At 45.1% G+C, this 26,882-nt stretch overlaps 1 pseudogene; it reads left to right on the top strand.

Moving 5' to 3' along the window:
• The first annotated feature begins 7,694 nt into the window (after positions 1 to 7,694).
• LOC123082039 (E3 ubiquitin-protein ligase HACE1-like) lies at positions 7,695 to 12,777 on the top strand (annotated as a pseudogene).
• Positions 12,778 to 26,882: the final 14,105 nt, after the last annotated feature.

Genomic DNA, 26,882 nt, shown 5'->3' with positions numbered 1-26,882 from the left:
TCTGCTTAAGTCATCTGTGAAGGTGAGAAAATAACGATATCCGCCACGAGCCTCAATATTTATCGGACCACAAACATCTGTATGTATGATTTCCAACAAATCTGTTGCTCTCTCCATAGTACCGGAGAACGGTGTTTTGGTCATCTAGCCTATGAGGCACGGTTCGCAAGTACCAAGTGATTCATAATCAAGTGGTTCCAAAAGTCCATCAGTATGGAGTTTCTTCATGCGCTTTACACCGATATGACCTAAACGGCAGTGCCACAAATAAGTTGCACTATCATTATCAACTCTGCATCTTTTGGCTTCAACATTATGAATATGTGTGTTACTACTATCGAGATTCAATAAGAATAGACCACTCTTCAAGGGTGCATGACCATAAAAGATATTACTCATATAAATAGAACAACCATTATTCTCTGATTTAAATGAATAACCGTCTCGCATCAAACAAGATCCAGATATAATGTTCATGCTTAAAGCTGGCACCAAATAACAATTATTTAGGTCTAATATTAATCCCGAAGGTAGATGTAGAGGTAGCGTGCCGACTGCGATCACATCGACTTTAGAACCGTTTCCCACGCGCATTGTCACCTCGTCCTTAGCCAATCTTCGCTTAATCCGTAGTCCTTGTTTCGAGTTGCAAATATTAGCAACAGAACCAGTATCAAATACCCAGGTACTACTGCGAGCATTAGTAAGGTACACATCAATAACATGTATATCACATATACCTTTGTTCACCTTGCCATCCTTCTTATCCGCCAAATACTTGGGGCAGTTCCGCTTCCAGTGACCAGTCTGCTTGCAGTAGAAGCACTCAGTTTCAGGCTTAGGTCCAGACTTGGGTTTCTTCTCTTGAGCAGCAACTTGTTTGCTGTTCTTCTTGAAGTTCCCCTTCTTCCCTTTGCCCTTTTTCTTGAAACTAGTGGTCTTGTTTACCATCAACACTTGATGCTCCTTCTTGATTTCTACCTCCGCAGCTTTCAGCATTGCGAAGAGCTCGAGAATAGTTTTATTCATCCCTTGCATATTATAGTTCATCACGAAGCTCTTGTAGCTTGGTGGCAGTGATTGGAGAATTCTGTCAATGACGCAATCATCTGGAAGATTAACTCCCAATTGAATTAAGTGATTATTATACCCAGACATTTTGAGTATATGCTCACTGACAGAACTGTTCTCCTCCATCTTGCAGCTATAGAACTTATTGGAGACTTCATATCTCTCAATCCGGGCATTTGCTTGAAATATTAACTTCAACTCCTGGAACATCTCATATGCTCCATGACGTTCAAAACGTCGCCGAAGTCTCGATTCTAAGCCATAAAGCATGGCACACTAAACTATTGAGTAGTCATCAGCTTTGCTCTGCCAGACATTCATAACATACGGCGTTGCTCCTGCAGCAGGCCTGGCACCCAGCGGTGCTTCCAGGACGTAATTCTTCTGTGCAGCAATGAGGATAATCCTCAAGTTACAGACCCAGTCCGTGTAATTGCTACCATCATCTTTCAACATTGCTTTCTCAAGGAACGCATTAAAATTTAACGGAACAACATCACGAGCCATCTATCTACAAACAAGCATAAACATGCAAGATACTTATCAGGTACTAAGTTTCATGATAAATTTAAGTTCAGTTAATTTACTTAAAGAACTCCCACTTAGATAGACATCCCTCTAATCCTCTAAGTGATTACGTGATCCAAATCAACTAAACCATGTCCGATCATCACGTGAGATGGAGTAGTTTCATTGGTGAACATCACTATGTTGATCATATCTACTATATGACTCACGCTCGACCTTTCGGTCTCCGTGTTCCGAGGCCATATCTGTATATGCTTGGCTCGTCAAGTATAACCTGAGTATAACGCATGTGCAACTGTTTTGCACCCGTTGTATTTGAACGTAGAGCCTATCACACCCGATCATCACGTGGTGTCTCAGCACGAAGAACTTTCGCAACGGTGCATACTCAGGGAGAACACTTCTTGATAATTAGTGAGAGATCATCTTATAATGCTACAGTCAATCAAAGCAAGATAAGATGCATAAAAGATAAACATCACATGCAATCAATATAAGTGATATGATATGGCCATCATCATCTTGTGCTTATGATCTCCATCTCCAGAGCACCGTCGTGATCACCATCGTCACCGGCGCGACACCTTGATCTCCATCGTAGCATCGTTGTCGTCTCGCCAAGCTTGTGCTTCCATGACTATCGCTACCGCTTAGTGATAAAGTAAAGCATTACATCGCGATTGCATTGCATACAATAAAACGACAACCATATGGCTCCTGCCAGTTGCCGATAACTCGGTTACAAAACATGATCATCTCATACAATAAAAATCAGCATCATGTCTTGACCATATCACATCACAACATGCCCTGCAAAAACAAGTTAGACGTCCTCTACTTTGTTGTTACAAGTTTTACGTGGCTGCTACGGGCTTAAGCAAGAACTAATCTTACCTACGCATCAAAACCACAACGATAGTTTGTCAAGTTGGTGTTGTTTTAACCTTCGCAAGGACCGGGCATAGCCACACTCGATTCAACTAAAGTTGGAGAAACTGTCACCCGCAAGCCACCTCTGTGCAAAGCACGTCGGGAGAACCGGTCTCGCGTAAGCGTACGCGTAATGTCGGTCCGGGCCGCTTCATCCAACAATACCGCCGAACCAAAGTATGACATGCTGGTCAGTAGTATGACTTATATCGCCCACAACTCACTTGTGTTCTACTCGTGCATATAACATCAACATATAAAACCTAGGCTCGGATGCCACTGTTGGGGAACGTAGTAATTTCAAAATTTTCCTACGCACACGCAAGATCATGGTGATGCATAGCAACGAGGCGAGAGTGTGATCTACGTACCCTTGGTAGATCGACAACGGAAGCGTTTGGTTGATGTAGTCGTACGTCTTCACGGCCCGACCGATCAAGCACCGTAACTACGGCACCTCCGAGTTTTAGCACATGTTCAGCTCGATGACGATCCCCGGACTCCGATCCAGCAAAGTGTCGGGGAAGAGTTCCGTCAGCACGACGGCGTGGTGACGATCTTGATGTACTACTGTCGCAGGGCTTCGCCTAAGCACCACTACAATATTATCAAGGACTATGGTGGCTGGGGGCGCCGCACACGGCTAAGAATAAGATCACGTGGATCAACTTGTGTTTCTCTGGGGTGCCCCTGCCTCCGTATATAAAGGACTAAAGGGGGGGGTGCGGCCGGCCTAGGAGAGGCGCGCCAGGAGAGTCCTACTCCCTCTGGGAGTAGGATTCCCCCCCCCCCCAATCCTAGTTGGAATAGGGTTCGCGGAGGGGGGAAAAGAGAGAGAGAGAGGCCGCCCCCCTCTCCTTGTCCTATTCAGACCAAGGGAGGGGAGGGGCGCGCGGCCCATGTTGGGCTGCCTCTTCTCTTTTCCACTAAGGCCCACTATGGCCCATATAGCTCCCGGGGGGTTCCGGTAACCTCCCGGTACTCCGGTAAAATCCCGATTTCACCCGGAACACTTCCGATATCCAAACATAGGCCTCCAATATATCAATCTTTATGTCTCGACCATTTCGAGACTCCTCGTCATGTCCGTGATCACATCCGGGACTCCGAACAAACTTCGGTACATCAAAATGCAAAAACTCATAATATAACTGTCATCGTAACCTTAAGCGTGCGGACCCTACGGGTTCGAGAACAATGTAGACATGACCGAGACATGTCTCTGGTCAATAACCAATAGCGGGACCTGGATGTCCATATTGGCTCCTACATATTCTACGAAGATCTTTATCGGTCAGACCGCATAACAACATACGTTGTTCCCTTTGTCATCGCTATGTTACTTGCCCAAGATTCGATAGTCGGTATACCAATACCTAGTTCAATCTCGTTACCGGCAAGTCTCTTTACTCGTTCTGTAATACATCATCCCGCAACTAACTCATTAGTTGCAATGCTTGCAAGGCTTAAGTGATATGCATTACCGAGAGGGCCCAGAGATACCTCTCCGACAATCGGAGTGACAAATCCTAATCTCGAAATACGCCAACCCAACATGTACCTTTGGAGACACCTGTAGAGCTCCTTTATAATCATCCAGTTACGTTGTGACGTTTGGTAGCACACAAAGTGTTCCTCCGGCAAACGGGAGTTGCATAATCTCATAGTTATAGGAACATGTATAAGTCATGAAGAAAGCAATAGCAACATACTAAACGATCGTGTGCTAAGCTAATGGAATGGGTCATGTCAATCAGATCATTCACTTAATGATGTGATCCCGTTAATCAAATAACAACTCCTTGTTCATGGTTAGAAAACATAACCATCTTCGATTAACGAGCTAGTCAAGTAGAGGCATACTAGTGACACTCTGTTTGTCTATGTATTCACACATGTATTATGTTTCTGGTTAATACAATTCTAGCATGAATAATAAACATTTATCATGATATAAGGAAATAAATAATAACTTTATTATTGCCTCTAGGGCATATTTCCTTCACTATTGTCATTCTTATCCATTGAGTATAGTTAATGTTGAGTGTGACATGACTGGATCTCTTTTACCATGAATTACAATGTTTTGTCGTTTCTTGAACTTCAAAGGTGCTCTGCATTTATGTTTTGCGGTCTTAGAAAGGGCCAGCGAGATACCATGTTATCATATTATATCATGATTTTTTGACAAATTGTTGGCATCTGAGATATCTTATTATTGCTCGCTAGTTGGTTGTGTCATTGGTATGAGTAAATGTGAGACCTAAATGTTATCATGAACATGGTTGGTTCATAATCCTTGCTGAAAATTTGAACATTAGTTAGGCATGCTCACAACAACAAGAACAAAAAGTGTTTGTAAACATTTTTCTTTATCACTTTCAGTTTATCAACTGAATTGCTTGAGGACAAGCAATGAGTTAAGCTTGAGGGAGTTTATGTGTTCCAAACATATCTATTTTTCCAAACACTTTTGCTCTTGTTTTGGACTTTAATTTGCATGATTTGAATGGAACTAACCTGGACTGACGCTGTTTTTAACAGAATTGCCATGGTGTTGTTTTTGTGCAGAAATAAAAGTTCTCGGATTGAGCTGAAAATTTATGGAGAATATTCTCAGAATATATAAAAAATACTGGTGAAGAGAAATACCAGAGGGGGGCCACCAGGGCGCTACAAGCCCAGGGGCGAGCCCACCCCTATGGCGCGCCTAGCAGGCTTGTGGGCCCCTGGCAGCTCCCGCAACCCTAACTCCAACTCCATAAGTACCTATTCGTCCAGAAAAATATTAGAGAGAAGGAATCATCATGTTTTACAATACGGAGCTGCCGCCACCTCCTGTTCTTCATCGGGAGGGCTAATCTGGAGTCCGTTCGGGACTGCGAAGAGGGGGATTCGACACCCGTCGTCATCATCCATCATCCTCCATCACCAATTTCATGATGCTCATCACCTTGCTAGATGGTGATTGTTGGATGAGATTTATCATGTAATCAAGTTAGTTTTGTTAGGGCTTGATCCCTAGTATCCACTATGTTCTGAGATTGATGTTTCTATGACTTTGCTATGCTTAATGCTTGTCACTAGGGCCCGAGTGTCATGATTTTATATCTGAACCCTTTATATTTTCACGAATATATTTGTGTTCTTGATCCTATCTTGCAAGTTGTATGCACCTATTACGTGTTATGGTCTGCATGTCCCAAAGTGACAATAATTAGGATTCTTTACGGTGATTACCGTAATTCGAGGAGTTCATGTATTCACTATGTGCTAATACTTTGTTCGAATTCTTTATTAAAAGGAGGCCTTAATATCCCTTATATTTCCTTATGAGCCCCGCTGCCATGGGAGGGTAGGACAAAAAATGCCGTGCAAGTTCTTATTATAAGCACGTATGACTATATATGAAATACATGTCTATATTACATTGATGAATTGGAGCTAGTTATGTGTCGCCCTAGGTTATGACTGTTACATGATGAATGTCATCCAACATAATTATCCATCACTGATCCAATGCGTACACTTTCGCATATTGATCTTTGTTAAGTTACATTCGCTGTTGCTGCTGTTACAATCACTATAAAACGGCTACCGTTATTGCTACCGTTGCTATTGCTACTGTTATCACTGCTATAAAACTATCATATTATTGTGCTACTGATCACTCTATTGTAGATATTTAGTTCTCCAGGTGTAGTTGAATTGATAACTCAACTGCTACTACTTGCAAATATTATTTGGCTTCCCTTGTGTCGAATCAATAAATTAGGGTTGAATACTCTACCCTCGAAAACTATTGCGATCTCTTATACTTGTGGGCTATCACCGCCTGCAGCGCGCTTTGTCGTGGTAGGGGACCGAGATGGCCTTGGTCTTTGGTGGCGTGGAGGAGCGGCGAAGGGGCGGGTATCTTTTTGTGGAGTCTTGCGAAACGACGTATCTTGTTTAACACAGAAATATGTCCACCTAGGTCACCTACGTTTTATGCAGAGCAAAGGATTCTTAGAGACATGCTTTGATGGATTGCTCAATGGCAAGAAGCGTTTGGAATTTATTTGAGAACGGGCTGGTAGAACAAATATGCCAAAACCAGGCTGCTAATATAAAGAGCTTGGTTTTTACTATGCATGAAACATTGTCCCACAACGATTTTATTGGCATGGTGCTTACTCTATGGGCAGTCCAGGGAGCAAGGAGGAAAGCCATCTATGGGGACATTTTTCATAGCCTCCTCTGGACACATTATTTTATAGTAGCTTTTTCAAACAAATCTTCAGATTCTCGACACTTCGAGGGTGATCATCACACGTATGCCATCCTCAAGACCGACACAATGGCTCTCTTCGCCTGATGCATATGTAGCGAGAAGTTCGAATTTTGGTGTTGTTGCAGCGGTGTGACGAGACCATAATGGTGGCTACTTTGGGAGCTGTGGTGATTATTTTTATGGGCATTAAGCATCCTGGAACACTAGAAGTGTTGGCCATTCCAGAGGCCTTAGCTCTCGCCAAAGACCTAAATTTACAAAAGATTCATATTGCATCCGGCTACAAGATGATGATTGATGATATCAAGCAACAAAGCTCAGCCAATTATGGAGCTATTATACATGAAGTCATAGAGCACTCTAGGGTTTTTATCATGTGTAATTTTGTTCACGAGCTTAGGAGCTTGAATTTCGAGGCTCACAATCCAGCGACACATGCTTTACATTTAAGGGTTGACCATCATATTTGGTTAGGTCAACCCGGTGATTTTCTCTTCATCCTTGTAAACATTGTGACGACTTAATAGAAGCAGATTTGTCTAAAAAAGGAAAAAAAAACAAAAGAAAAGACAACACTAGTTATTTGGCTTCCATTTCTAGTTTTCTACCGGTGCTGCTACAGGGGAATTCGCTCGCCTTCCATTTCTAGTTTTCTACCCTCTTGGTCGCACGCGTCGTCCTCCCCGGCCTCCACTCCACTCCCTCCTTTCCCGCCCACGCCGTCTTCCTCCTCTCTTCCCCCGTTTCCAGCTCCGGTCTAGCTAAAACCCTACCTACCACCAACCCAGTCGCCATGGCGCCGCAGACGCCTATCATACCCCCTGCCGCCTTGGACGGCGACGGCCTTCCTTCCTGGAAACCCAACCCATTCTCCGCCGACCCTACCTTCGACATGGGCTTCCTCAAGGCAGCCTTCGACGGCGACCTCCGCCTCGTCAAGAGTAGGCACCTCCATACGCCGGCGATTCTTTTTCTCCATTTTCCGGTTCTTGTCTGTTTCCGTGCTGATTTTGGCGCCGATCCGTTTTACTACGTTTCAGAGGCGGCGAGGGTGCTGGGAGGGGGGCGGAAGGCCGTCGCCTCGCCGAGAAGCTGGGGGCAGTGAGGGACGGCATATGCATAGGCTTACTGCACATGGCGGCCCTAGGCGGGAGCCTGCCCGTGTGCCGCTACCTGGTCGAGGACATCCGGCTGGATGTCGATGATGTAGGCCCGATGGGTGCGTCGCCTTCCTTCAAGTCCTTTCCTTTCCTTTCCTTTCCGTAATAAGTAGGGAGTAGCTTTCGTCGATTAGAGAGTAGCTCTCGTTCATCCAGGTAGGTGTTTCCTTGGATGGGCTGATTTTGTTTCTGCTAAGCTTCTCTGCTCTGTTGTCCCTGACAGGCGAAACACCTTTGACCTGTGCGATTAGCCGTCAGAATGCGTACTTGGTGTGTTACTTTCTCGACCATGGTGCTGATACAGAGAAGCTCAACAGCGAGGGCTATACGCCTCTCCATTTTGCCACCAATCAAGGTAGCATGGATCTCTACGCATAAGTATCTACTACACATACTCATCTTTCCTAACTCTTCTTCATCTCCATGTGTACTGCGTTTGTGTGAGGAGCCATATATCAGTGAGACATCCAGTAATTTTTTCTGATTGGGTATTCTTTATAGTTGAAGGGCGTATAGGTATACACTATATGTAAAAAGTCCTTCCTTTCCCCCCTATACACATCACATTATGCAGAACAGAACTAGCTGGCCTTTTATGTTTCAATGCTATTGTCAATTTAGTTTAGCCAAGTCTCAAAAGCTTAAACTTGCAGTTGCGTCTGAATTCTGTGCACTCCATCAATTCCAGCTATTGACTATGTATTTCGTGGCCTTGATTTATGCCTTCTAAATTACAACCAAGGAGTTACAACAAAGTATCTATAGTTGAATAGTGATATACAGTATCTTGCATTTTCTACTTTGTATCCAGGATACGTTGACATAGTAGAGCTCTTACTCTCAAAAGGAGCTAACCCTGATGGACTAAGTCATGGTGGGACAGCACTGCATGTTGCTGCTAATAATGGGCATGATGATATTATTGTGAAGGTTTTGTTGGATCACCATGCAGATGTAAGCGCCACTCTCATATTTTCCTTTTTTACAAACTAGTTTCCTTAGAATGGTTAAGTCCACAGTAATAGTTATTTCATTTGTTGCCCTATCCAGCAACTTTTTCCTATCTGTATTTATTTCATGTCACTGGCTCTTGTGTGTTACACCTGTATTTTTCAGTTTTCATTCCTTCTAATTTAATCTCACCTGCTCCAGTTTTCAAACATAGTCTCAATATATAGTATCTTGTCTTGGTAACATGAGTGAAATTGCTGCTCTTTGTCCAATTCAGTTTCTCGAATATACACATCGACCTGTAGTCTCCTTTTCAGTGCTGAATTGTCTTGTTTTATTGCAATGGTCCCACCAGTGTCCAGGTGGAGTCCAGAGACTTGAGTGTAACATGCTCTCTGTTTCTCCAGCATACACATAATCCAACTATAAAATGTACACAGTGCTTTTAGTTTCTACTGTTCTTGCTTGACATAGCCTGGCAAGTTGAAGTTTAACATGCTTGACTTTTAAGTTCGACCTTTGTCGTTTGTCTGGCCATTGACTTTACTGAGCTGGAGACTCATTCTTTTGATCTTCCTTTCTTTCGTTTGAATTTTTGGGGAATGGTCAGAGGTACTTCTCCCAGACGGATTAATAGGATTAATATCACCTTTTCATAAATAACTTAGAATATTGTCTCCTCGGAGGATCATGTGCTTGGAGTAATCAAGCAGGACATGCTGTTGGCTCACTCGCGTATCTCCTGGAGCACATTTGGGGAAAACGAGCCTGATCCAGAGTCTGATTAGCTGTAATTTTAAGTTTGTTTTGAGGGCCACTGGGAGCCATGATCCCTTTCTCTGTAACTCAACTATACTTGCTTCTCTTCTGAAATGCATCGGCAATACAACTTCAATTTTCCTCAAAAAATAGATAACATGAGAGGCTAATTCATTTAATTTGCGATGTTTGTACATGCTAATTATGTTATTTCTTATTTGTGTCAAAAGCTTCTACTCACAATGACATTTTTTTAATATATATATACAGATTCAGCTGTAGTTCTTCAGCCCTTACTTAAATTTTATGCTGACTGTAGTTATATGGAATTTCTAATTTCTGCATCTCCCAACAGCATAAGATAGCTTTGAGTGGTACTGATTCTACAGCTCTTGTTATTGCTACTGCCGCGTGCTCACTAAAATGTGTGAAGCTCCTGCTTGAGGTATGTCATCTTCTCACATCAACTTACAGGTTACTGTGCTAATGTGAAAAGAAAGGGTTATATTACTTAGTTTCTGTAATTTTCCTAAAATGGTTATGACAATGATGAATTGCAATTTGTATGTTTGTTCTTGTGAAGTATATAACCTGTCATCTTTTGTTAGGCTGGTGCTGATGTGGATGGTATTGGTAAAGATACACCCTTAATAATTGCTGCCCTTGCTGGCTCGACTGACATCCTTAAGTGCTTAGTTCTGGCTGGTGCAGATGCTAATGATATTGACAGTGTAAGCTCTTTTTTTTTTACCTTACTGCTACATGGATGCTCTCGTCCAAACTTAGCAGGACATATTCTAATACACGGTTCGTTTAGCAGGTCATTGCTAAACATATTACTGGTTTTCCATCTTCAGTTTGTAAACTTTAAAACAAATGTCTTGATGAATTCTATTTTGTGCATTTTTGGTCAATTTAGATTTACCATAACAGCGAAGCTACATTTTAAATTCAAGACTTTATTCTGTTTGATTATTTGGAGAAGCATGTAATGGCTCTAGGCTATCTACTACTCCCTCCGTCCCATAATGTAAGATGTTTTTCAACACTACACTAGCGTCAAAAAGCGTCTTACATTATGGGACGGAGGGAGTAAGTAGGAAGAACTTACCTTGGAGTTCCAACTTTGACCAATTTCGAACTTACAAAGAACATTGGATTGTTGGATGAAATATATAAGTTACCGTCATCAGTTTGAGAAAAAAATGAAGGTGCGATTGCAAAATCAGCAGGAGTTACTTCTTATCTTATTCATCCTGGAAATTGTTGGGAACTTGGGATAGTATATAATGTAACAATTCGGTATTAGTATAAATGTTGTTCTTGACAGATCATGTTAACTAAGCGCCAGATTTATCCTAATCTCTAGAATGTATTTAAGTTTATACCATGTCTGCTCAATGGTTGTCTACATACCTTGCATGCTCTCGGCCGCTTCGGCAGTTTATTTTGTCAAATATCAAGTGAAGTTAATCTTGCTTGTTGTCTTGGCAGTATGGGCACACTCCTATAGAAATTGCTGCACGTTCTGGTATGCGTGAACATGTCAAAATTCTATTTCCCGTCACTTCTCGTATTCCTAAAGTACGTGACTGGAGTGTTGATGGAATCATTGGTAATGTAAAATCAGTGCCCTCATCAAAGGTATAATTATAAAACATCACTACCATATTTATATTAATGGTTTGAGTGTGCATGCTTGATTGCTGGCTGTGAGATTTCCTGAATTTGGGGTTTCTTCAATTCATTGTCTTAACTTGAAAAAACAGCTTGAAACCGTGCACTTGACTGGCCCTTCTGTATGTAATGAATTATGATTAGTGGCTGAGAATTAGATTGATCGTGAATTTCAAGTATGCCAGTTGTCTTGCTGCAATGGGTTAGCTATGAGCCGGTAAGCAAAAATGTGTCACATGTATTGCATGCCAACTCATTTCGGAGCAATAAGATTTAGTTGAAATGATTCTAAATGTATTTAACTTACCTGTTCTGTTAAACTGGTCAACTCGATATTCCTTATCATGTGACTTTTTGATGGCACATCACACTTTAATCTTTTACGTGTTAATTCTGTGGCATGCAACATGGATTGTGGTTTATTATCATGCCTAGGTGTTTTGAACTCTTGTGAAGTTTAAATTTTTGTAAGTATGAACCTAGCCAGGATTAACCCCAGTGTTGATTTTGGCCCAATTTGGGTCGAGATGTGCATTTAAGATTCTAAATTATAATAAAGTACAGGGAATTGGCCAAGTGAAAATATTAGTTTTTAATGATGAGATTGTGGTCTTGTGGGATTTCTGTAGCGGTAGCCTTAGCATATCCCAACTTGCTTTGGAGTAAAGGCTTCATTGTTTTTGTTGTGGATTCTGTAGTGGATGGAAGATGCGGTAATCAGTAATGTTGTTTAATACCTCACTCCAAAGACCACAATCAGTGATATGTATATCTGAAACAAAAGAGACTACCGAGTTCTATCAGTGATATTGATAGTTAGGCCAGTAGAAACATGTGGAAATGAAATGAATCAAACAATTCTTCAACTGCTGACACTGACTTTTAATATTATTTTATCTGGGAGACAGGAGGTTCAACATTTGAGTAAAAATATTCATGGCCATTTCGCAAGAGATAGAACTATTGAGTATGAGGAGATTATTATTTTTTCTACTGAGCATGTGGGAAGGGATTACATGTGATACTGCATTCGAGTAAAAATATTCATGGCCATTTCGCAAGTGATAGAACTATTGAGTATATTCAGGAGATTTTTTTTTCTACTGAGCATGTGGGAAGGGATTACATGTGATACTGAATCTTTATTTCATTTGACTGCTCTCAATGTTTCAGAAAACTATGCTTGCTAGTGCAAAATCTAAAGCACATGAGGCATTCAAGAATGGGAAACATCTTATTGCAGCAAGAATTTATGGAGAGGTACATTCTTGCATCTTGCTTGTTCTAGTTTATGGACTCATTGACTGCTTAGGACAAGTTGAAAGACTATAGTGCATTTTAGTTTTGTTTTTCTGTTCCTTCCATGGAATGGCATGTGTGATGGAAACTATGCTCTCTGTGCGCTTTGCAGATGTGCTAATGCTGTGAACTAGTTAGAGATTGCTCCTCTAAGCCCTTCCTGTCACGTTGTTATTTTTGTAATCTCTTAGGATGCATTTTTTTTATTGATGACGCAGTTGGATCAGTGGTAGAACAGATCATACATTGCATGTAAATTCAATTCATCATTGTGGACATAGGCCACACAGCAGCACATACGTGTAGGGGAAATAGAATTTGACACTGGACACATGAGACCAATACTAGCGGCTGGGCATGAAGGAAGAAGTTGATACCACAATGAAGTCCAGGAAGAATAATAGAATTGTTTCGGAGTTGGTTTATGTTAAGATATATGCCTATCAACCAACTATCCCAAAAGACCGATCTGATAGGGAGAGGAGATATATAATACTCCCTCCGTTCCCAAATATAAGTCTTTCTAGAGATTCCAACAAGTGACTACATACGGAGCAAAATGAATGAATCTACACTCTAAAATATGTCTACATACATCCGTATGTTGTTGTCCATTTGAAATGTCTAAAAAGACTTATATTTACGAACGGAGGGAGTATACCTAACGTATGCATGGCATGGGTGAGCGGATATCCTTTTTGACGGAAAACAGCTAGATGCTGATTCTCATTGATGAAGAAAGAGGTTTTTTTTTGCAAGGAAAAAGAGAATTCATTCATCAAACGACGGCCAAGTCTGCATTACATAGGTTAGGTACCTCGTCCGGTCCTGACCGAAGCCACACTGCAGTGCGCTTCTGTATTCTACCATAGTTTGCTAAAAAGTGGCTAACAACATTTTGTTCCTGCCTAACATGCTTGAATATGAACTCCCTATTATCCTGACGAAGTAACGATTTAATCTCCTGGACCATCATCATATATGTTGATCTGTTGTCTCTCTGATCAGTGGTCATCTTAATAAGCTCTGAGCAATCTGATTGGATAACGATTGGCAAAGATGACCACTGGATGGCTAAGGAGACGCCTTCCACACAAGCTGCTAATTCAGATTGCAACGGCATTGCACAGTGTTGTAACTCATGGCAGGAGGAGTATATAATTGCACCACGTTCATCTCTAAGCACCATGCCAGCTCCTGTTGTGTTGTCCACTTCCGAAAAAGAACCATCAATGCTCAACGCCACCCAGCCCGCTGGCGGAGGCTCCCAGGCAAGCTTCTTCCGCTCCCAGCGCACATGTAATAACGGGCTGTTCTTGCTTAGTTGACCGGCTCCCATTTTACCTTTGACATGATCAGCATGAGGGCTGGCTTGTACGACTAGCAGTGAGGTAATATAACTGGAGAGAAACCGGGTCGACACCTTGATGGGTGGCGGACGTTTGTTGTGGACGATCTCGTTGCGCACATGCCAGCATCTCCATAGTGTCATCAGCGTACACAAGCGCCCTTCCTCTGACAGCTCCGCCAACACCTGGAGGAGCCAATCCGTCCCTGTGTTCACTAGCCTCCGGCCGTCTGGAATATCCCATTGTTTTGCCATTGCTCGCCACAGCTCGACTGCTAGTGGGCACCTACATAGAGCATGAAATATGTCCTCCGGTTCGGTAGCACACAATGGGCACAGATTAGAGACTTCAAGTTTACGACGGTGCTTATTAGTCCAAGTGGGTAAACAATCAGTAGCCACATGCCAAGCAAACACACGCACCTTCGGAGGAGCAGGGCACCTCCATAATAAAGCCCAGACGGCTCGTCGCTCGTCCGGTGCCCTGCTCGCCGCAACTGAAGATTGACGAAGACGATCATCGAGAGCCAACCGATACGCGCTCCGGACAGAGAAAATACCATTCCGTTCGGGTTCCCATGCCAGGACATCCGCACCAAGCCGAGGGGAAGTGTGAATTTTGATTATCTGATTAATATCTGCAGGTAAAAATATTGATGGAGGTCAAGGTGCCAACCACCTCTCTCATCCAGAAGCTCAGAAACTCACCTCAACCTGCAGCGTCCCTGTTTCGTGATTGGTTTACCATAAATTGGTATCCATCGATCTCTCCATATACGTGTGGACTGTCCGTTGCCAACTCTCCAGGTGACACCACATTTTATAAGTTCCAGTCCATGAACTATCGATTGCCACGTTGGTGAAGTACTACTAGGGAACACCGTGTCCTCAAGATTACCTGATGGAAAGTACTTGGCCTTCAATACTTGAGAGCATAGACTGTTCGGGAAATTCAGAATACGCCATGCCTGACGTGCTAGCAAAGCTTGATTGAACAGCCGGAACTCCCTGAATCCCATTCCACCGTGTGACTTGGGTTGAATCAGTTTCTCCCATGCTCGCCAGTGCGTTTTCCGTCTTCCCTTTTCTGCTCCCCACCAAAAATTCCGAACCATCCGCGTGAGGTCATCGCATGTTGATACTGGAAGCCTGAATACACTCATCAAATAAGTTGGCAGGGCTTGAGCAATGGATTTGATAAGAACTTCTTTTCCACTCTGCGCCATTGACTCGCACCATGTAACAAATCTCTTAGTAAACTTCTGTTGGATGTTCTGGAACCGTCCCTTGGACATGCGCCCCATAGGTGTGGGGAGGCCTAAATATTTCTCCTCGAAGCTAACATTTTGAACATCAAGGACACGGATCACATCTTCTTTATCTCCATGTCGGCAGTGTTCCCCAAACAAAATTGAGCACTTCTATGGATTAATAAGTTGCCCTGTTGCACTAGCAAACATATCCAGAACCCCTTTAACCTGCAATGCTTTTCGTTCTGTAGCACGAAAAAATAGGAGAGTATCGTCCGCAAAAAGGAGATGGGAAATCCCTGGTGCCCGCGGGCACACTTTTAGAGGCGTAATATGAGACTCCCTCGCCTTCTCCTTAAGCAGTGCTGCTAGGCCGTCCGCAATAAACAAAAATAAGAATGGTGATAAAGTATCTCCCTGCCGTAGCCCTCGCGACGGTGCAAATGAATCCGAGCAGGCTCCATTAATTTTGATAGTGTATCTCACCGAGGTGACACATGACATTATCCATTTCACCCATCGATGATCGAAACCCAACTGTTGCATCACTCGCTCCAGGAAAATCCAATCCACCCGGTCATACGCCTTGGACAAGTCCAGCTTATAGGCACAAAAAAATTTGTCCGGGTTTTTCTCATGCCGAATAAAATGAGTACACTCGAAAGTAATGAACGCATTATCTTTAATGAGTCTACCCGGGACAAAGGCACTCTGCTCTGGTGAAATTAGCTCACCAAGAAGGGGCCTCAACCTCTTGACCAGACACTTTGCAATCACCTTATAAATCATGTTGCATAGGCTTATGGGACGGAAATCTGACAACTTACTTGGTTCATCAATCTTTGGAATCAGCACTATGGTTGTCATATTCACCCCCTCTGGCATGTGTCCCGACTCAAAGAATAACCGCACAACTGAGATAACATCCTCCTTCATAATAGCCCAGTGTTTCTGGAAAAATCGAGCTGGAAAACCGTCCGGACCCGGTGCCTTTAGAGGCCCAATCTGAAACATAGCATCACCTATCTCCTTATCAGTGAAGGTAGAGCAAAGTCGTTCATTCATCTCATCAGTGATAGCTCGAGCAAACAAGGGCACCACATTATCTGCATTTAGAGAGGCATCAGCTGTAAAGAGGTTTTGAAAATAGTCCAGGGCCATACCTTCCATAACATTCTCATCTGTATGCACCACCCCGGAGCTATCCACAAGCCTTTTTATTTTATTTTTTCTAGCTCTCCACACAGCTCGCCTATGAAAAAATTGGGTATTGCGGTCTCCCTCTTTAAGCCAATCAATGCGAGATCTCTGTCTCCATAACATCTCCTCTCTGTACAACAATTCCTCTAGATGATCGGACTCCTTGCGTATCTCGCCGCGGTCTGCATTCATATGCATAAGCTCCTCAAGCCTGGACCTTGATTTTTCAATCTCTTTACTCACATTTCCAAACTTCTTATGACTCCACTTGATGAAGAAAGAGGTTGAAAACCCATACAGATGGTTACAGACGTAAGCTCTACACCTAGTTCACACGTACTGCCAGTGCATGGCGCCGGCCACCATGTCTAGTTACAGCCGGCTGGTGAGGCAATTCATGGCGGCTCGAAAAATTTGCTCATCGGCGTCAGTCCAGCGAACAGCCAACACCTCGCCTCGTCAGATATCCTGTTAACCAGTTGGTTCACATCGCAGGCTTTCCCTTCGAAGACTCGTGCGTTGCACTCTTTCCAGAGGCACCAGGAGACGAGGAGGCAAGTGGCATGCCATGTTGGTCTGTTGCGTCTCGGGAGGGAGCTGATCTGTCTCCTGAACCTGTCTCTGAGGCATACATTCGTGTTCATGTCAATTGCAGCAAAAGGAGGGCCAAGCAAGGCTGCCGTTGATGCCCAAACCTGCTTCGAGAAGGTGCAGCCCGCGATCAGGTGCCGTGTTGTTTCCGACTCGTTATGGCAGAGTGGGCATAGCGGGTCGTGTGGAATCTGTCTCTTCGCCAGGTTATCTGCCGTGAGGCACTTCCCTCTCAGGAGGAGCCAAGAAAACGCCTTTGCTCTTGGGCCAGCCTTTGCGCTCCAGATCAGCGACTTGTCATTGGTTGGGATTGATCCCTGGAACTGCATCCTGTACGCAGACGCCGCCGAGTACTCTCCCGAGGTCGTCCACTTCCATCTAATGTTGTCTGGCAGGCCGTCAGTGAAATTTATGTTCCTTGTCACTTCCCACAGCTCACAGAGCTCGTGCAGCACCACCGGAGGTGGGTTGGCCTTGACATAATTTAGCCACTTGCCGTTGCTGATTGCGTCTCTGAGTGAAAGACGGCGGCCATTGCAGTGTCCAAAGAGGTTTGGCCATCTGTCTGCTGGCCGGCAGCCCTGAGCCCAGTGTGATCTCCAGAAATTTGTCTTGCGCCCGTCTCCGATTGTGATCTCCGTGGCAGCCCGGAAGACGCCCTCCGCCGCTGGGTCACTGGCCATGATCAAATCCTGCAAGGGGCGCGTGTCGTCAGTCCATTTGCTCCATTGCCATCTTGCCCTCAGTGCAGCACCTTGCATCTTGAGGTCGTGGACCCCGAGGCCCCAAACTCCCATGGCCGGCAAACCTCCTTCCACCGCACTAAGCACCTGCCTGCCGGTGCCATCTCATCTGCTGCCCAGAGGAATCCGCGCCGCAGCCGGTCTACCAATCTTATGAACCAAGCCGGTGGTGCAATCGCCATCAACCTATAGATGGCCATGGCGGTGAGTGTAGTTCGGACAAGCTCGATCCGGCCCGGCAACGCGATAAGCTTGGCCTTCCATCCTTTGAGTCGCTTGGCCAGACTGTCCAGGACTGGCTGCAGGTCTTCTCTTCGTAGGCGACCGTCCTAGAGGGGCAGCCCAAGGTAGGTAATTGGGAACACCTTGGAGGAGCAGTTGGTACCTTCGATGGCGGCCTCCACGGCGATCGCCTCGCAGCGAATGGGCGTGGCCGCGCTCTTGTCCCAATTCGCCTTCAGGCCCGAGACCTCTTGAAACGCTTCGAGGAGGCGTACTGTCGCGTGCATCTCAGAGTTAGATGGGTTGATGAAGGCAATGACGTCGTCGGCATAGATCGACACTCGGAAAGGCATGTTTATCCGACCAATGCTGGCAAACACTCTGTATCTGCAAGCGGTCTTAAAGAGGGATTCCAGAGTATCCATTGCGATCACGAAGAGTAGCGGGGAGAGGGGGTCTCCCTGTCGAAGCCCGCAGCGGTGTTTGATCATCTCCGATAGATCGCCGTTAATGTTCAGCCTGGTGGATGATGTTGCGAGCAACCCTGAAATCCAGTTCGTCCATCTGATGCCAAAACCCCTAGCAGAAAGTAGCTCGAGGAGAAATTCCCAAGAGAGGCTGTCGAAGGCTTTTGCGATGTCAATCTTCAGAAGCAGTGCAAGAGTTCTTCTAGCCTTCAGGGTTCTAATCATTGCATGGACATACATAAAATTGTCAAGTATCGATCTCTTCCGGATGAAAGCACTTTGGCAAGGCGAGACAAGCTGATTCATCACCGTTGCAGCCTGCGAGACAGAATTTTTGCAATTAGTTTTGCGATGCTGTGGATCAAGCTTATTGGTCTAAATCAGTTAGGCTAGTGGCCCCCTCCTTCTTCGGGATCAAGATCATGACCGCCGTGTTTAATGCCTGTAGATTTGACATGTTCTGATTCCAAAATTTGTTAAGTGCCCGCATCAGGTCATCTTTGATTACTTGCCAGCAACTTTGGAAAAAAGCCTCGTGAAGCCGTCAGGTCCTGGGGCTCTGTCAGTTTTTGTGTCATTGATCGCTGCGAGTACCTCTTCTTCAGAGAACGGATCATCCAGTTGTGCAAGCAGCTGCGTGTCCGGGGTGTATCCTGGTGCCTCAAAGTTCAGTTGCTTCCTAGTAGGAGCCGGCTGTCCGAGCAGTTTCGAGAAGAACTCCCAAGCAATATCCATCTTATCTTCCTGTCCCGAGAAGAACTGGGCCTGATGCTGAATTGAGGGGATGACATTTTTCCTCCTTCTTGTTGTGGCCTTCATGTGAAAAAATTTGTGCAGGCGTCTCCTTCTTTCATTCCTCTGACAGTGGATCTCTGTCTCCAAATTGATCGTTGCAGAGCACTGTGTCCCAGCAGTCTCATCTTCAGATTGTTCCGCAACATGTGCTCTAGTGGTGTTAGTTCTCTTGAATCTCTCGCCTTGTCCAATCAAAAAATGATCTCGTTGGCAACATCCATTGCGCGGTTCATCTGGTCTGTAGACCGATCATGCCAGCTCTTTAGGGCTCCGGCCACTCTGCTCAGTTTCGTGTGCAGGACAACAAACGCATCGGGCGATGCAACTGGCTGCTGCCAAGCTGTGGCCACCACTTCCTCAAACCCGTCCATCCGCATCCAGAAGTTTTCAAATCTGAATCGTCTGCAATGCTTGAAATCGGTGGCGCAGGTGAGCAGTAGCGGGCAATGGTCACTGACGGCGGATGACATCCCTTGTAGCAAGCAGGAGGGGAAAAGATCGTGCCACGTGTCGTTGAACAGCACCCTATCCAATTTAACTAGCGTTGCCCTTTGCTGCTCATTTGTCCAAGTATAGGTGCGGCGGTGGAGGTACAGGTCTTTGAGTTCCATGTCCGAGATGAAACTCCGGAAGGCGTTCATTAGTCTTCTGTTAATCCTGTTGTTTGATTTGTCTGCCGCCGAGCAGATAAGATTGAAGTCACCTGCACATATCAGCGGACACTGGTTGCTCGAGATGCAAGTGTGCAAGTCTGTGAGGAAATTCATCTTCTCCTCGTCCGCCTGCAGTCCCTAGACCCCAATGATCTGCCAGCTCTTCCCCGTCTTTGTGTGTGTGCATCGGGCGGTCACGAAGTTGGTGCTGCAGGTTGTTGATGTGACCTGAATCTCCCCATCCTTCCAGGCCATTATTATTCCCCCTCGTGTTGTTAGCAGGTTGAAAACAGAAATTTGTGAAGGCGTCACCACAGCACTCCATGACGATTGCACTAGTGACAACAGGGAGCTTCGATTCTTGCAAGCAAATGAAAGATACATTGAATTGTTGCACTAGTCTCCTAACTACTCCTCTTCTCATAGCCGAATTCAGTCCTCGTACATTCCAAATCAACATTGGGCAGCTATCCATGGGAAACTAATCTGTCGATGCGGCAATACACAATCCAGCGCCTAGGCAGAGCCGCGCGCGGTCCCACTGCCGTGGTCTTGATCCCGGGAGCAGCTGCAAGTGCTGACAGCGCCTCAACCTGCATCTGAGTGAGAGGCCTCTCGAATGCGATCTCGTAGCGCAGAATGGCCTCCCGGCCATTGTGGTCGATCCCAAGCTTCTGCAGGATCAGCTGTTGGGCCCGAGCTACAGCGTTGAGGGTTGACATCGTCTTGGAGGCGAGCCAGCCGCTACGACGCGGGTTCGCGACAGGGGAGCGACGTCGGCGGGGGGCCCTGGCCGTGCTTGCTGGCGGCCTTGGAAGGATGGCGGGGGTAGCGTCAGCCGTGACGTCCGCGATGAGCTGATCCATCGCGGTCAATGGCCCCACTAGCTCAGGTCTTGGAGGCGAGGCGTTGGTCTGTCGTGGCTGGCCCATCGCCAGAGGGGAGGGCAGGCTGGGGGCTTGGAGGGGGATCCTCATTGGCCCACCGATGGGCCTTAGCGAAGCAGCTGAAGGAACTATGCCCTAGAGGCAATAATAAAATTATTATTTATTTCCTTATATCATGATAAATGTTTATTATTCATGCTAGAATTGTATTAACCGGAAACATAATACATGTGTGAATACATAGACAAACATAGTGTCACTAGTATGCCTCTACTTGACTAGCTCGTTAATCGAAGATGGTTATGTTTCCTAACCATGAACAAAAGAGTTGTTATTTGATTAACGAGATCACATCATTAGAAGAATGATGTGATTGACATGACCCATTCCATTAGCTTAGCACCCGATCGTTTAGTATGTTGCTATTGCTTTCTTCATGACTTATACATGTTCCTATAACTATGAGATTATGCAACTCCCATTTGCCGGAAAAACACTTTGTGTGCTACCAAACATCACAACGTAACTGGGTGATTATAAAGGAGCTCTACAGGTGTCTCCAAAGGTACATGTTGGGTTGGCGTATTTCGAGATTGGGATTTGTCACTCCGTTTGTCGGAGAGGTATCTCTGGGCCCTCTCGGTAATGCACATCACATAAGCCTTGCAAGCATTGCAACTAATGAGTTAGTTGCGAGATGATGTATTACGAAACGAGTAAAGAGACTTGCCGGTAACGAGATTGAACTAGGTATTGAGATACCGACGATCGAATCTCGAGCAAGTAATATACCGATGACAAAGGGAACAACGTATGTTGTTATGCGGTCTGACCGATAAAGATCTTCGTAGAATATGTAGGAGCCAATATGAGCATCCATGTTCCGCTATTGGTTATTGACCGGAGACGTGTCTCGGTCATGTCTACATTGTTCTTGAACCCGTAGGGTCCACACGCTTAAGGTTTCGATGACAGTTATATTATGAGTTTATGGTTTTTGAAGTACCGAAGTTAGTTCGGAGTCTCGGATGCGATCACGGACATGACGAGGAGTCTCGAAATGGTCGAGACATAAAGATTGATATATTGGACGGCTATATTCGGACACCGGAAGTGTTCCAGGTGATTTTAGAGAAAACCGGAGAGCCGGAGGGTTACCGGACCCCCCCGGGAGAAGTAATGGGCCATATGGGCCTTAGTGGAGAGAGAGAAGGGCAGCCAGGATGGGCCGCGCGCCTCCTCCCCCCTGGTCCGAATTGGACTAGGAGAGGGGGGCGGCGCCCCCCTTTCCTTCTCCCTCCCCACTTCCTTCCCCCTCCTAGTAGGAGTCCTACTCCTACTAGGAGGAGGACTCCTCCTTGGCGTGCCATAGGGCCGGCCAGCCTCCTCCCCTTGCTCCTTTATATACGGGGGCAGGGGGCACCCCTAGACACACAAGTTGATCCACGTGATCGTTTTCTTAGCCGTGTGCGGTTCCCCCTTCCACCATAATCCTCGATAATATTGTAGTGGTGCTTAGGCGAAGCCCTGCGACAGTTAAGCATCAAGATCGTCACCACGCCGTCGTGCTGACGGAACTCTTCCCCGACACTTTGCTGGATCGGAGTCCGGGGACCGTCATCGAGCTGAACGTGTGCTAGAACTCGGAGGTGCCGTAGTTTCGGTGCTTGATCGGGCGGGCCGTGAAGACGTACGACTACATCAACCGCGTTGTCATAATGCTTTCGCTGTCGGTCTACGAGGGTACGTAGATCACACTCTCCCCTCTCGTTGCTATGCATCACCATGATCTTGCGTGTGCGTAGGAATTTTTTTGAAATTACTACGTTCCCCAATAGTGGTATCAGAGCCTAGGTTTTATGTGTTGATGTTATATGTTGATGTTGTTGGAAATATGCCCTAGAAGCAATAATAAAAACATTATTATTATATTTCTTTGTTCATGATAATTGTCTTTTATTCATGCTATAATTGTGTTATCCGGAAATCGTAATACATGTGTGAATAATAGACACCAACATGTCCCTAGTAAGCCTCTAGTTGACTAGCTCGTTGATCAACAGATAGTCATGGTTTCCTGACTATGGACATTGGATGTCATTGATAACGGGATCACATCATTAGGAGAATGATGTGATGGACAAGACCCAATCCTAAACATAGCATAAGATCGTATAGTTCGTTTGCTAGAGTTTTCCAATGTCAAGTATCTTTTCCTTAGACCATGAGATCGTGTAACTCCCGGATATCGTAGGAGTGCTTTGGGTGTACCAAACGTCATAACGTAACTGGGTGACTATAAAGGTATACTACGGGTATCTCCGAAAGTGTCTGTTGGGTTGACACGGATCAAGACTGGGATTTGTCACTCCGTATGACGGAGAGGTATCACTGGGCCCACTCGGTAATGCATCATCATAATGAGCTCAAAGTGACCAAGTGTCTGGTCACGGGATCATGCATTACGGTACGAGTAAAGTGACTTGCCGGTAACGAGATTGAACGAGGTATTGGGACACCGACGATCGGATCTCAGGCAAGTAACATACCGATTGACAAAGGGAATTGTATACGGGGTTGCTTGAATCCTCGACATCGTGGTTCATCCGATGAGATCATCGAGGAGCATGTGGGAGCCAACATGGGTATCCAGATCCCGCTGTTGGTTATTGACCGGAGAGCGATCTCGGTCATGTCTACATGTCTCCGAACCCGTAGGGTCTACACACTTAAGGTTCGGTGACGCTAGGGTTGTAGGGATATGTATATGCAGTAACCCGTATGTTGTTCGGAGTCCCGGATGAGATCCCGGACGTCACGAGGAGTTCCGGAATGGTCCGGAGGTAAAGAATTATATATATGAAGTGCTATTTCGGCCATCGGGACAAGTTTCGGGGTCACCGGTATTGTATCGGGACCACCGGAAGGGTCCCGGGGGTCCACCGGGTGGGGCCACCTGCCCCGGGGGGCCACATGGGCTGTAGGGGTGCGCCTTGGCCTATATGGGCCAAGGGCACCAGCCCCAAGAGGCCCATGCGCCAAGAGATAAGGAAGGGAAGAGTCCCAAAGGGGGAAGGCACCTCCTAGGTGCCTTGGGAGGAGGGATTCCTCCCTTGGCCGCCGCCCCCCTAGGAGATTGGATCTCCTAGGGCTGGCGCCCCCCCTAGGCTCCCTATATATAGTGGGGGAAGGAGGGCCTCTCAATCCACGCCTTTGGTGCCTCCCTCTCCCTCTCCAACACATCCTCCTCCTCCATAGTGCTTGGCGAAGCCCTGCCGGAGTACTGCAGCTCCACCACCACCACGCCGTCGTGCTGCTGTTGGAGCCATCTTCCTCAACCTCTCCTTCCCTCTTGCTGGATCAAGAAGAAGGAGACGTTACGCTGACTGTACGTGTGTTGAACAAGGAGGTGTCGTCCGTTCGGCGCTAGAATCTCCGGTGATTTGGATCACGTCGAGTATGCCTTCCTCGTCCCCGTTCTTTGAACGCTTCTGCGCGTGATCTACAAAGGTATGTAGATGCAATCCGATCACTCGTTGCTAGATGAACTCCTAGATGGATCTTGGTGAAACCGTAGGAAATTTTTTGTTTTCTGCAACGTTCCCCAACAGATGTTATATGCACGAGTAGAACACAAGTGAGTTGTGGGCGATATAAGTCATACTGCTTACCAGCATGTCATACTTTGGTTCGGCGGTATTGTTGGACGAAGTGGCTCAGACCGACATTACGCGTACGCTTACGCGAGACCGGTTCTCCCGACGTGCTTTGCACAAAGGTGGCTAGCGGGTGACAGTTTCTCCAACTTTAGTTGAACTGAGTGTGGCTACGCCCCGTCCTTGCGAAGGTTAAAACAGCACCAACTTGACAAACTATCATTGTGGTTTTGATGCGTAGGTAAGATTGGTTCTTGCTTAAGCCCGTAGCAGCCACGTAAAACTTGCAACAACAAAGTAGAGGACGTCTAACTTGTTTTTGCAGGGCATGTTGTGATGTGATATGGTCAAGACATGATGCTAAATTTTACTGTATGAGATGATCATGTTTTGTAACCAAGTTATCGGCAACTGGCAGGAGCCATATGGTTGTCGCTTTATTGTATGCAATGCAATTGCGCTGTAATGCTTTACTTTATCACTAAGCGGTAGCGATAGTCGTGGAAGCATAAGATTGGCGAGACGACAACAATGCTACGATGGTGATCAAGGTGTCGCGCCGGTGACAATGGTGATCCCGACGGTGCTTCGAAGATGGAGATCACAAGCACAAGATGATAATGGCCATATCATAACACTTATATTGATTGCATGTGATGTTTATCTTTTATGCATCTTATCTTGCTTTGATTGACGGTAGCATTTTAAGATGATCTCTCACTAATTATCAAGAAGTGTTCTCCCTGAGTATGCACCGTTGCGAAAGTTCTTCGTGCTGAGACACCACGTGATGATCGGGTGTGATAGGCTCTACGTTCAAATACAACGGGTGCAAAACAGTTGCACATGCGGAATACTCAGGTTATACTTGACGAGCCAAGCATATACAGATATGGCCTAGGAACACGGAGACCGAAAGGTCGAGCGTGAATCATATAGTAGATATGATCAACATAGTGATGTTCACCATTGAAACTACTCCATCTCACATGATGATCGGACATGGTTTAGTTGATTTGGATCACGTGATCACTTAGAAGATTAGAGGGATGTCTTTCTAAGTGTGAGTTCTTAAGTAATATGATTAATTGAACTTTAAATTTATCATGAACTTAGTCCTGGTAGTATTTTGAAAATTATGTTGTAGATCAATAGCTCGCGTTGTTGCTTCCCTGTGTTTATTTTGATATGTTCTTAGAGAAAATTGTGTTGAGAAATGTTAGTAGCAATGATGTGGATTGGATCCGTGATCTGAGGTTTATCCTCATTGCTGCACAGAAGAATTATGTCCTTGATGCACCGCTAGGTGACAGACCTATTGCAGGAGCAGGTGCAGACGTTATGAATGTTTGGCTAGCTCAATATGATGACTACTTGATAGTTTAGTGCACCATGCTTAACGGCTTAGAATCGGGACTTCAAAGACGTTTTGAACGTCATGGAACATATGAGATGTTCCAGGAGTTGAAGTTAATATTTCAAGCAAATACCCGAGTTGAGAGATATGAAGTTTCCAACAAGTTCTATAGCTAAAAGATGGAGGAGAATCACTCAACTAGTGAGCATGTGCTCAGATTGTCTGGGTACTACAATTGCTTGAATTAAGTGGGAGTTAATCTTCCAGATAAAATAGTGATTAACAGAATTCTCTAGTAATCATCACCAAGTTAGTAGAACTTCGTGATGAACTATGATATGCAAGGGATAACGGAAACGATTCCCAAGCTCTTCGTAATGCTGAAATTGACGAAGGTAGAAATCGAGAAAAACATCAAGTGTTGATGGTAGACAAGACCACTAGTTTCAAGAAAAGAGCAGAGGGAAGAAGGGGAACTTCAAGAAGATCAGTAAGCAAGTTGCTGCTCAAGTGAAGAAGCCCAAGTCTGGTCCTAAGCCTGAGACTAAGTGCTTCTACTACAAAGGGACTGGTCACTGGAAGCGGAACTACCCCAAGTGATTGGCGGATAAGAAGGATGGCAAAGTGAACAAGTATATTTGATATACATGTTATTGATGTGTACTTTACTAGTGTTTATAGCAACCCCTCAGTATTTGATACTAGTTCAGTTGCTGAGATTAGTAACTCGAAACGGGAGTTGCAGAATAAACAGAGACTAGTTAAGGGTGAAGTGACAATGTGTGTTGGAAGTGGTTCCAAGATTGATATGATCATCATCGCACACTCCCTATAATTTCGGGATTAGTGTTGAACCTAAATAAGTGTTATTTGGTGTTTGCGTTGAGCATGAATATGATTTGATCATGTTTATTGTAATACGGTTATTCATTTAAGTAAGAGAATAAATTGTTGTTCTGTTTACATGAATAAAACCTTATATGGTTACACACCCAATGAAAATAGTTCGTTGGATCTCGATCGTAGTGATACACATAATCATAATATTGAAACCAAAAGATGCAA

Source organism: Triticum aestivum, chromosome 4A (genome assembly GCF_018294505.1).
Source record: "Triticum aestivum cultivar Chinese Spring chromosome 4A, IWGSC CS RefSeq v2.1, whole genome shotgun sequence".
NCBI classification, from domain to species: domain Eukaryota; kingdom Viridiplantae; phylum Streptophyta; class Magnoliopsida; order Poales; family Poaceae; genus Triticum; species Triticum aestivum.
Note: the sequence above shows the minus strand (reverse complement) of the source record. Positions and strands in the feature narration are given on the sequence as shown.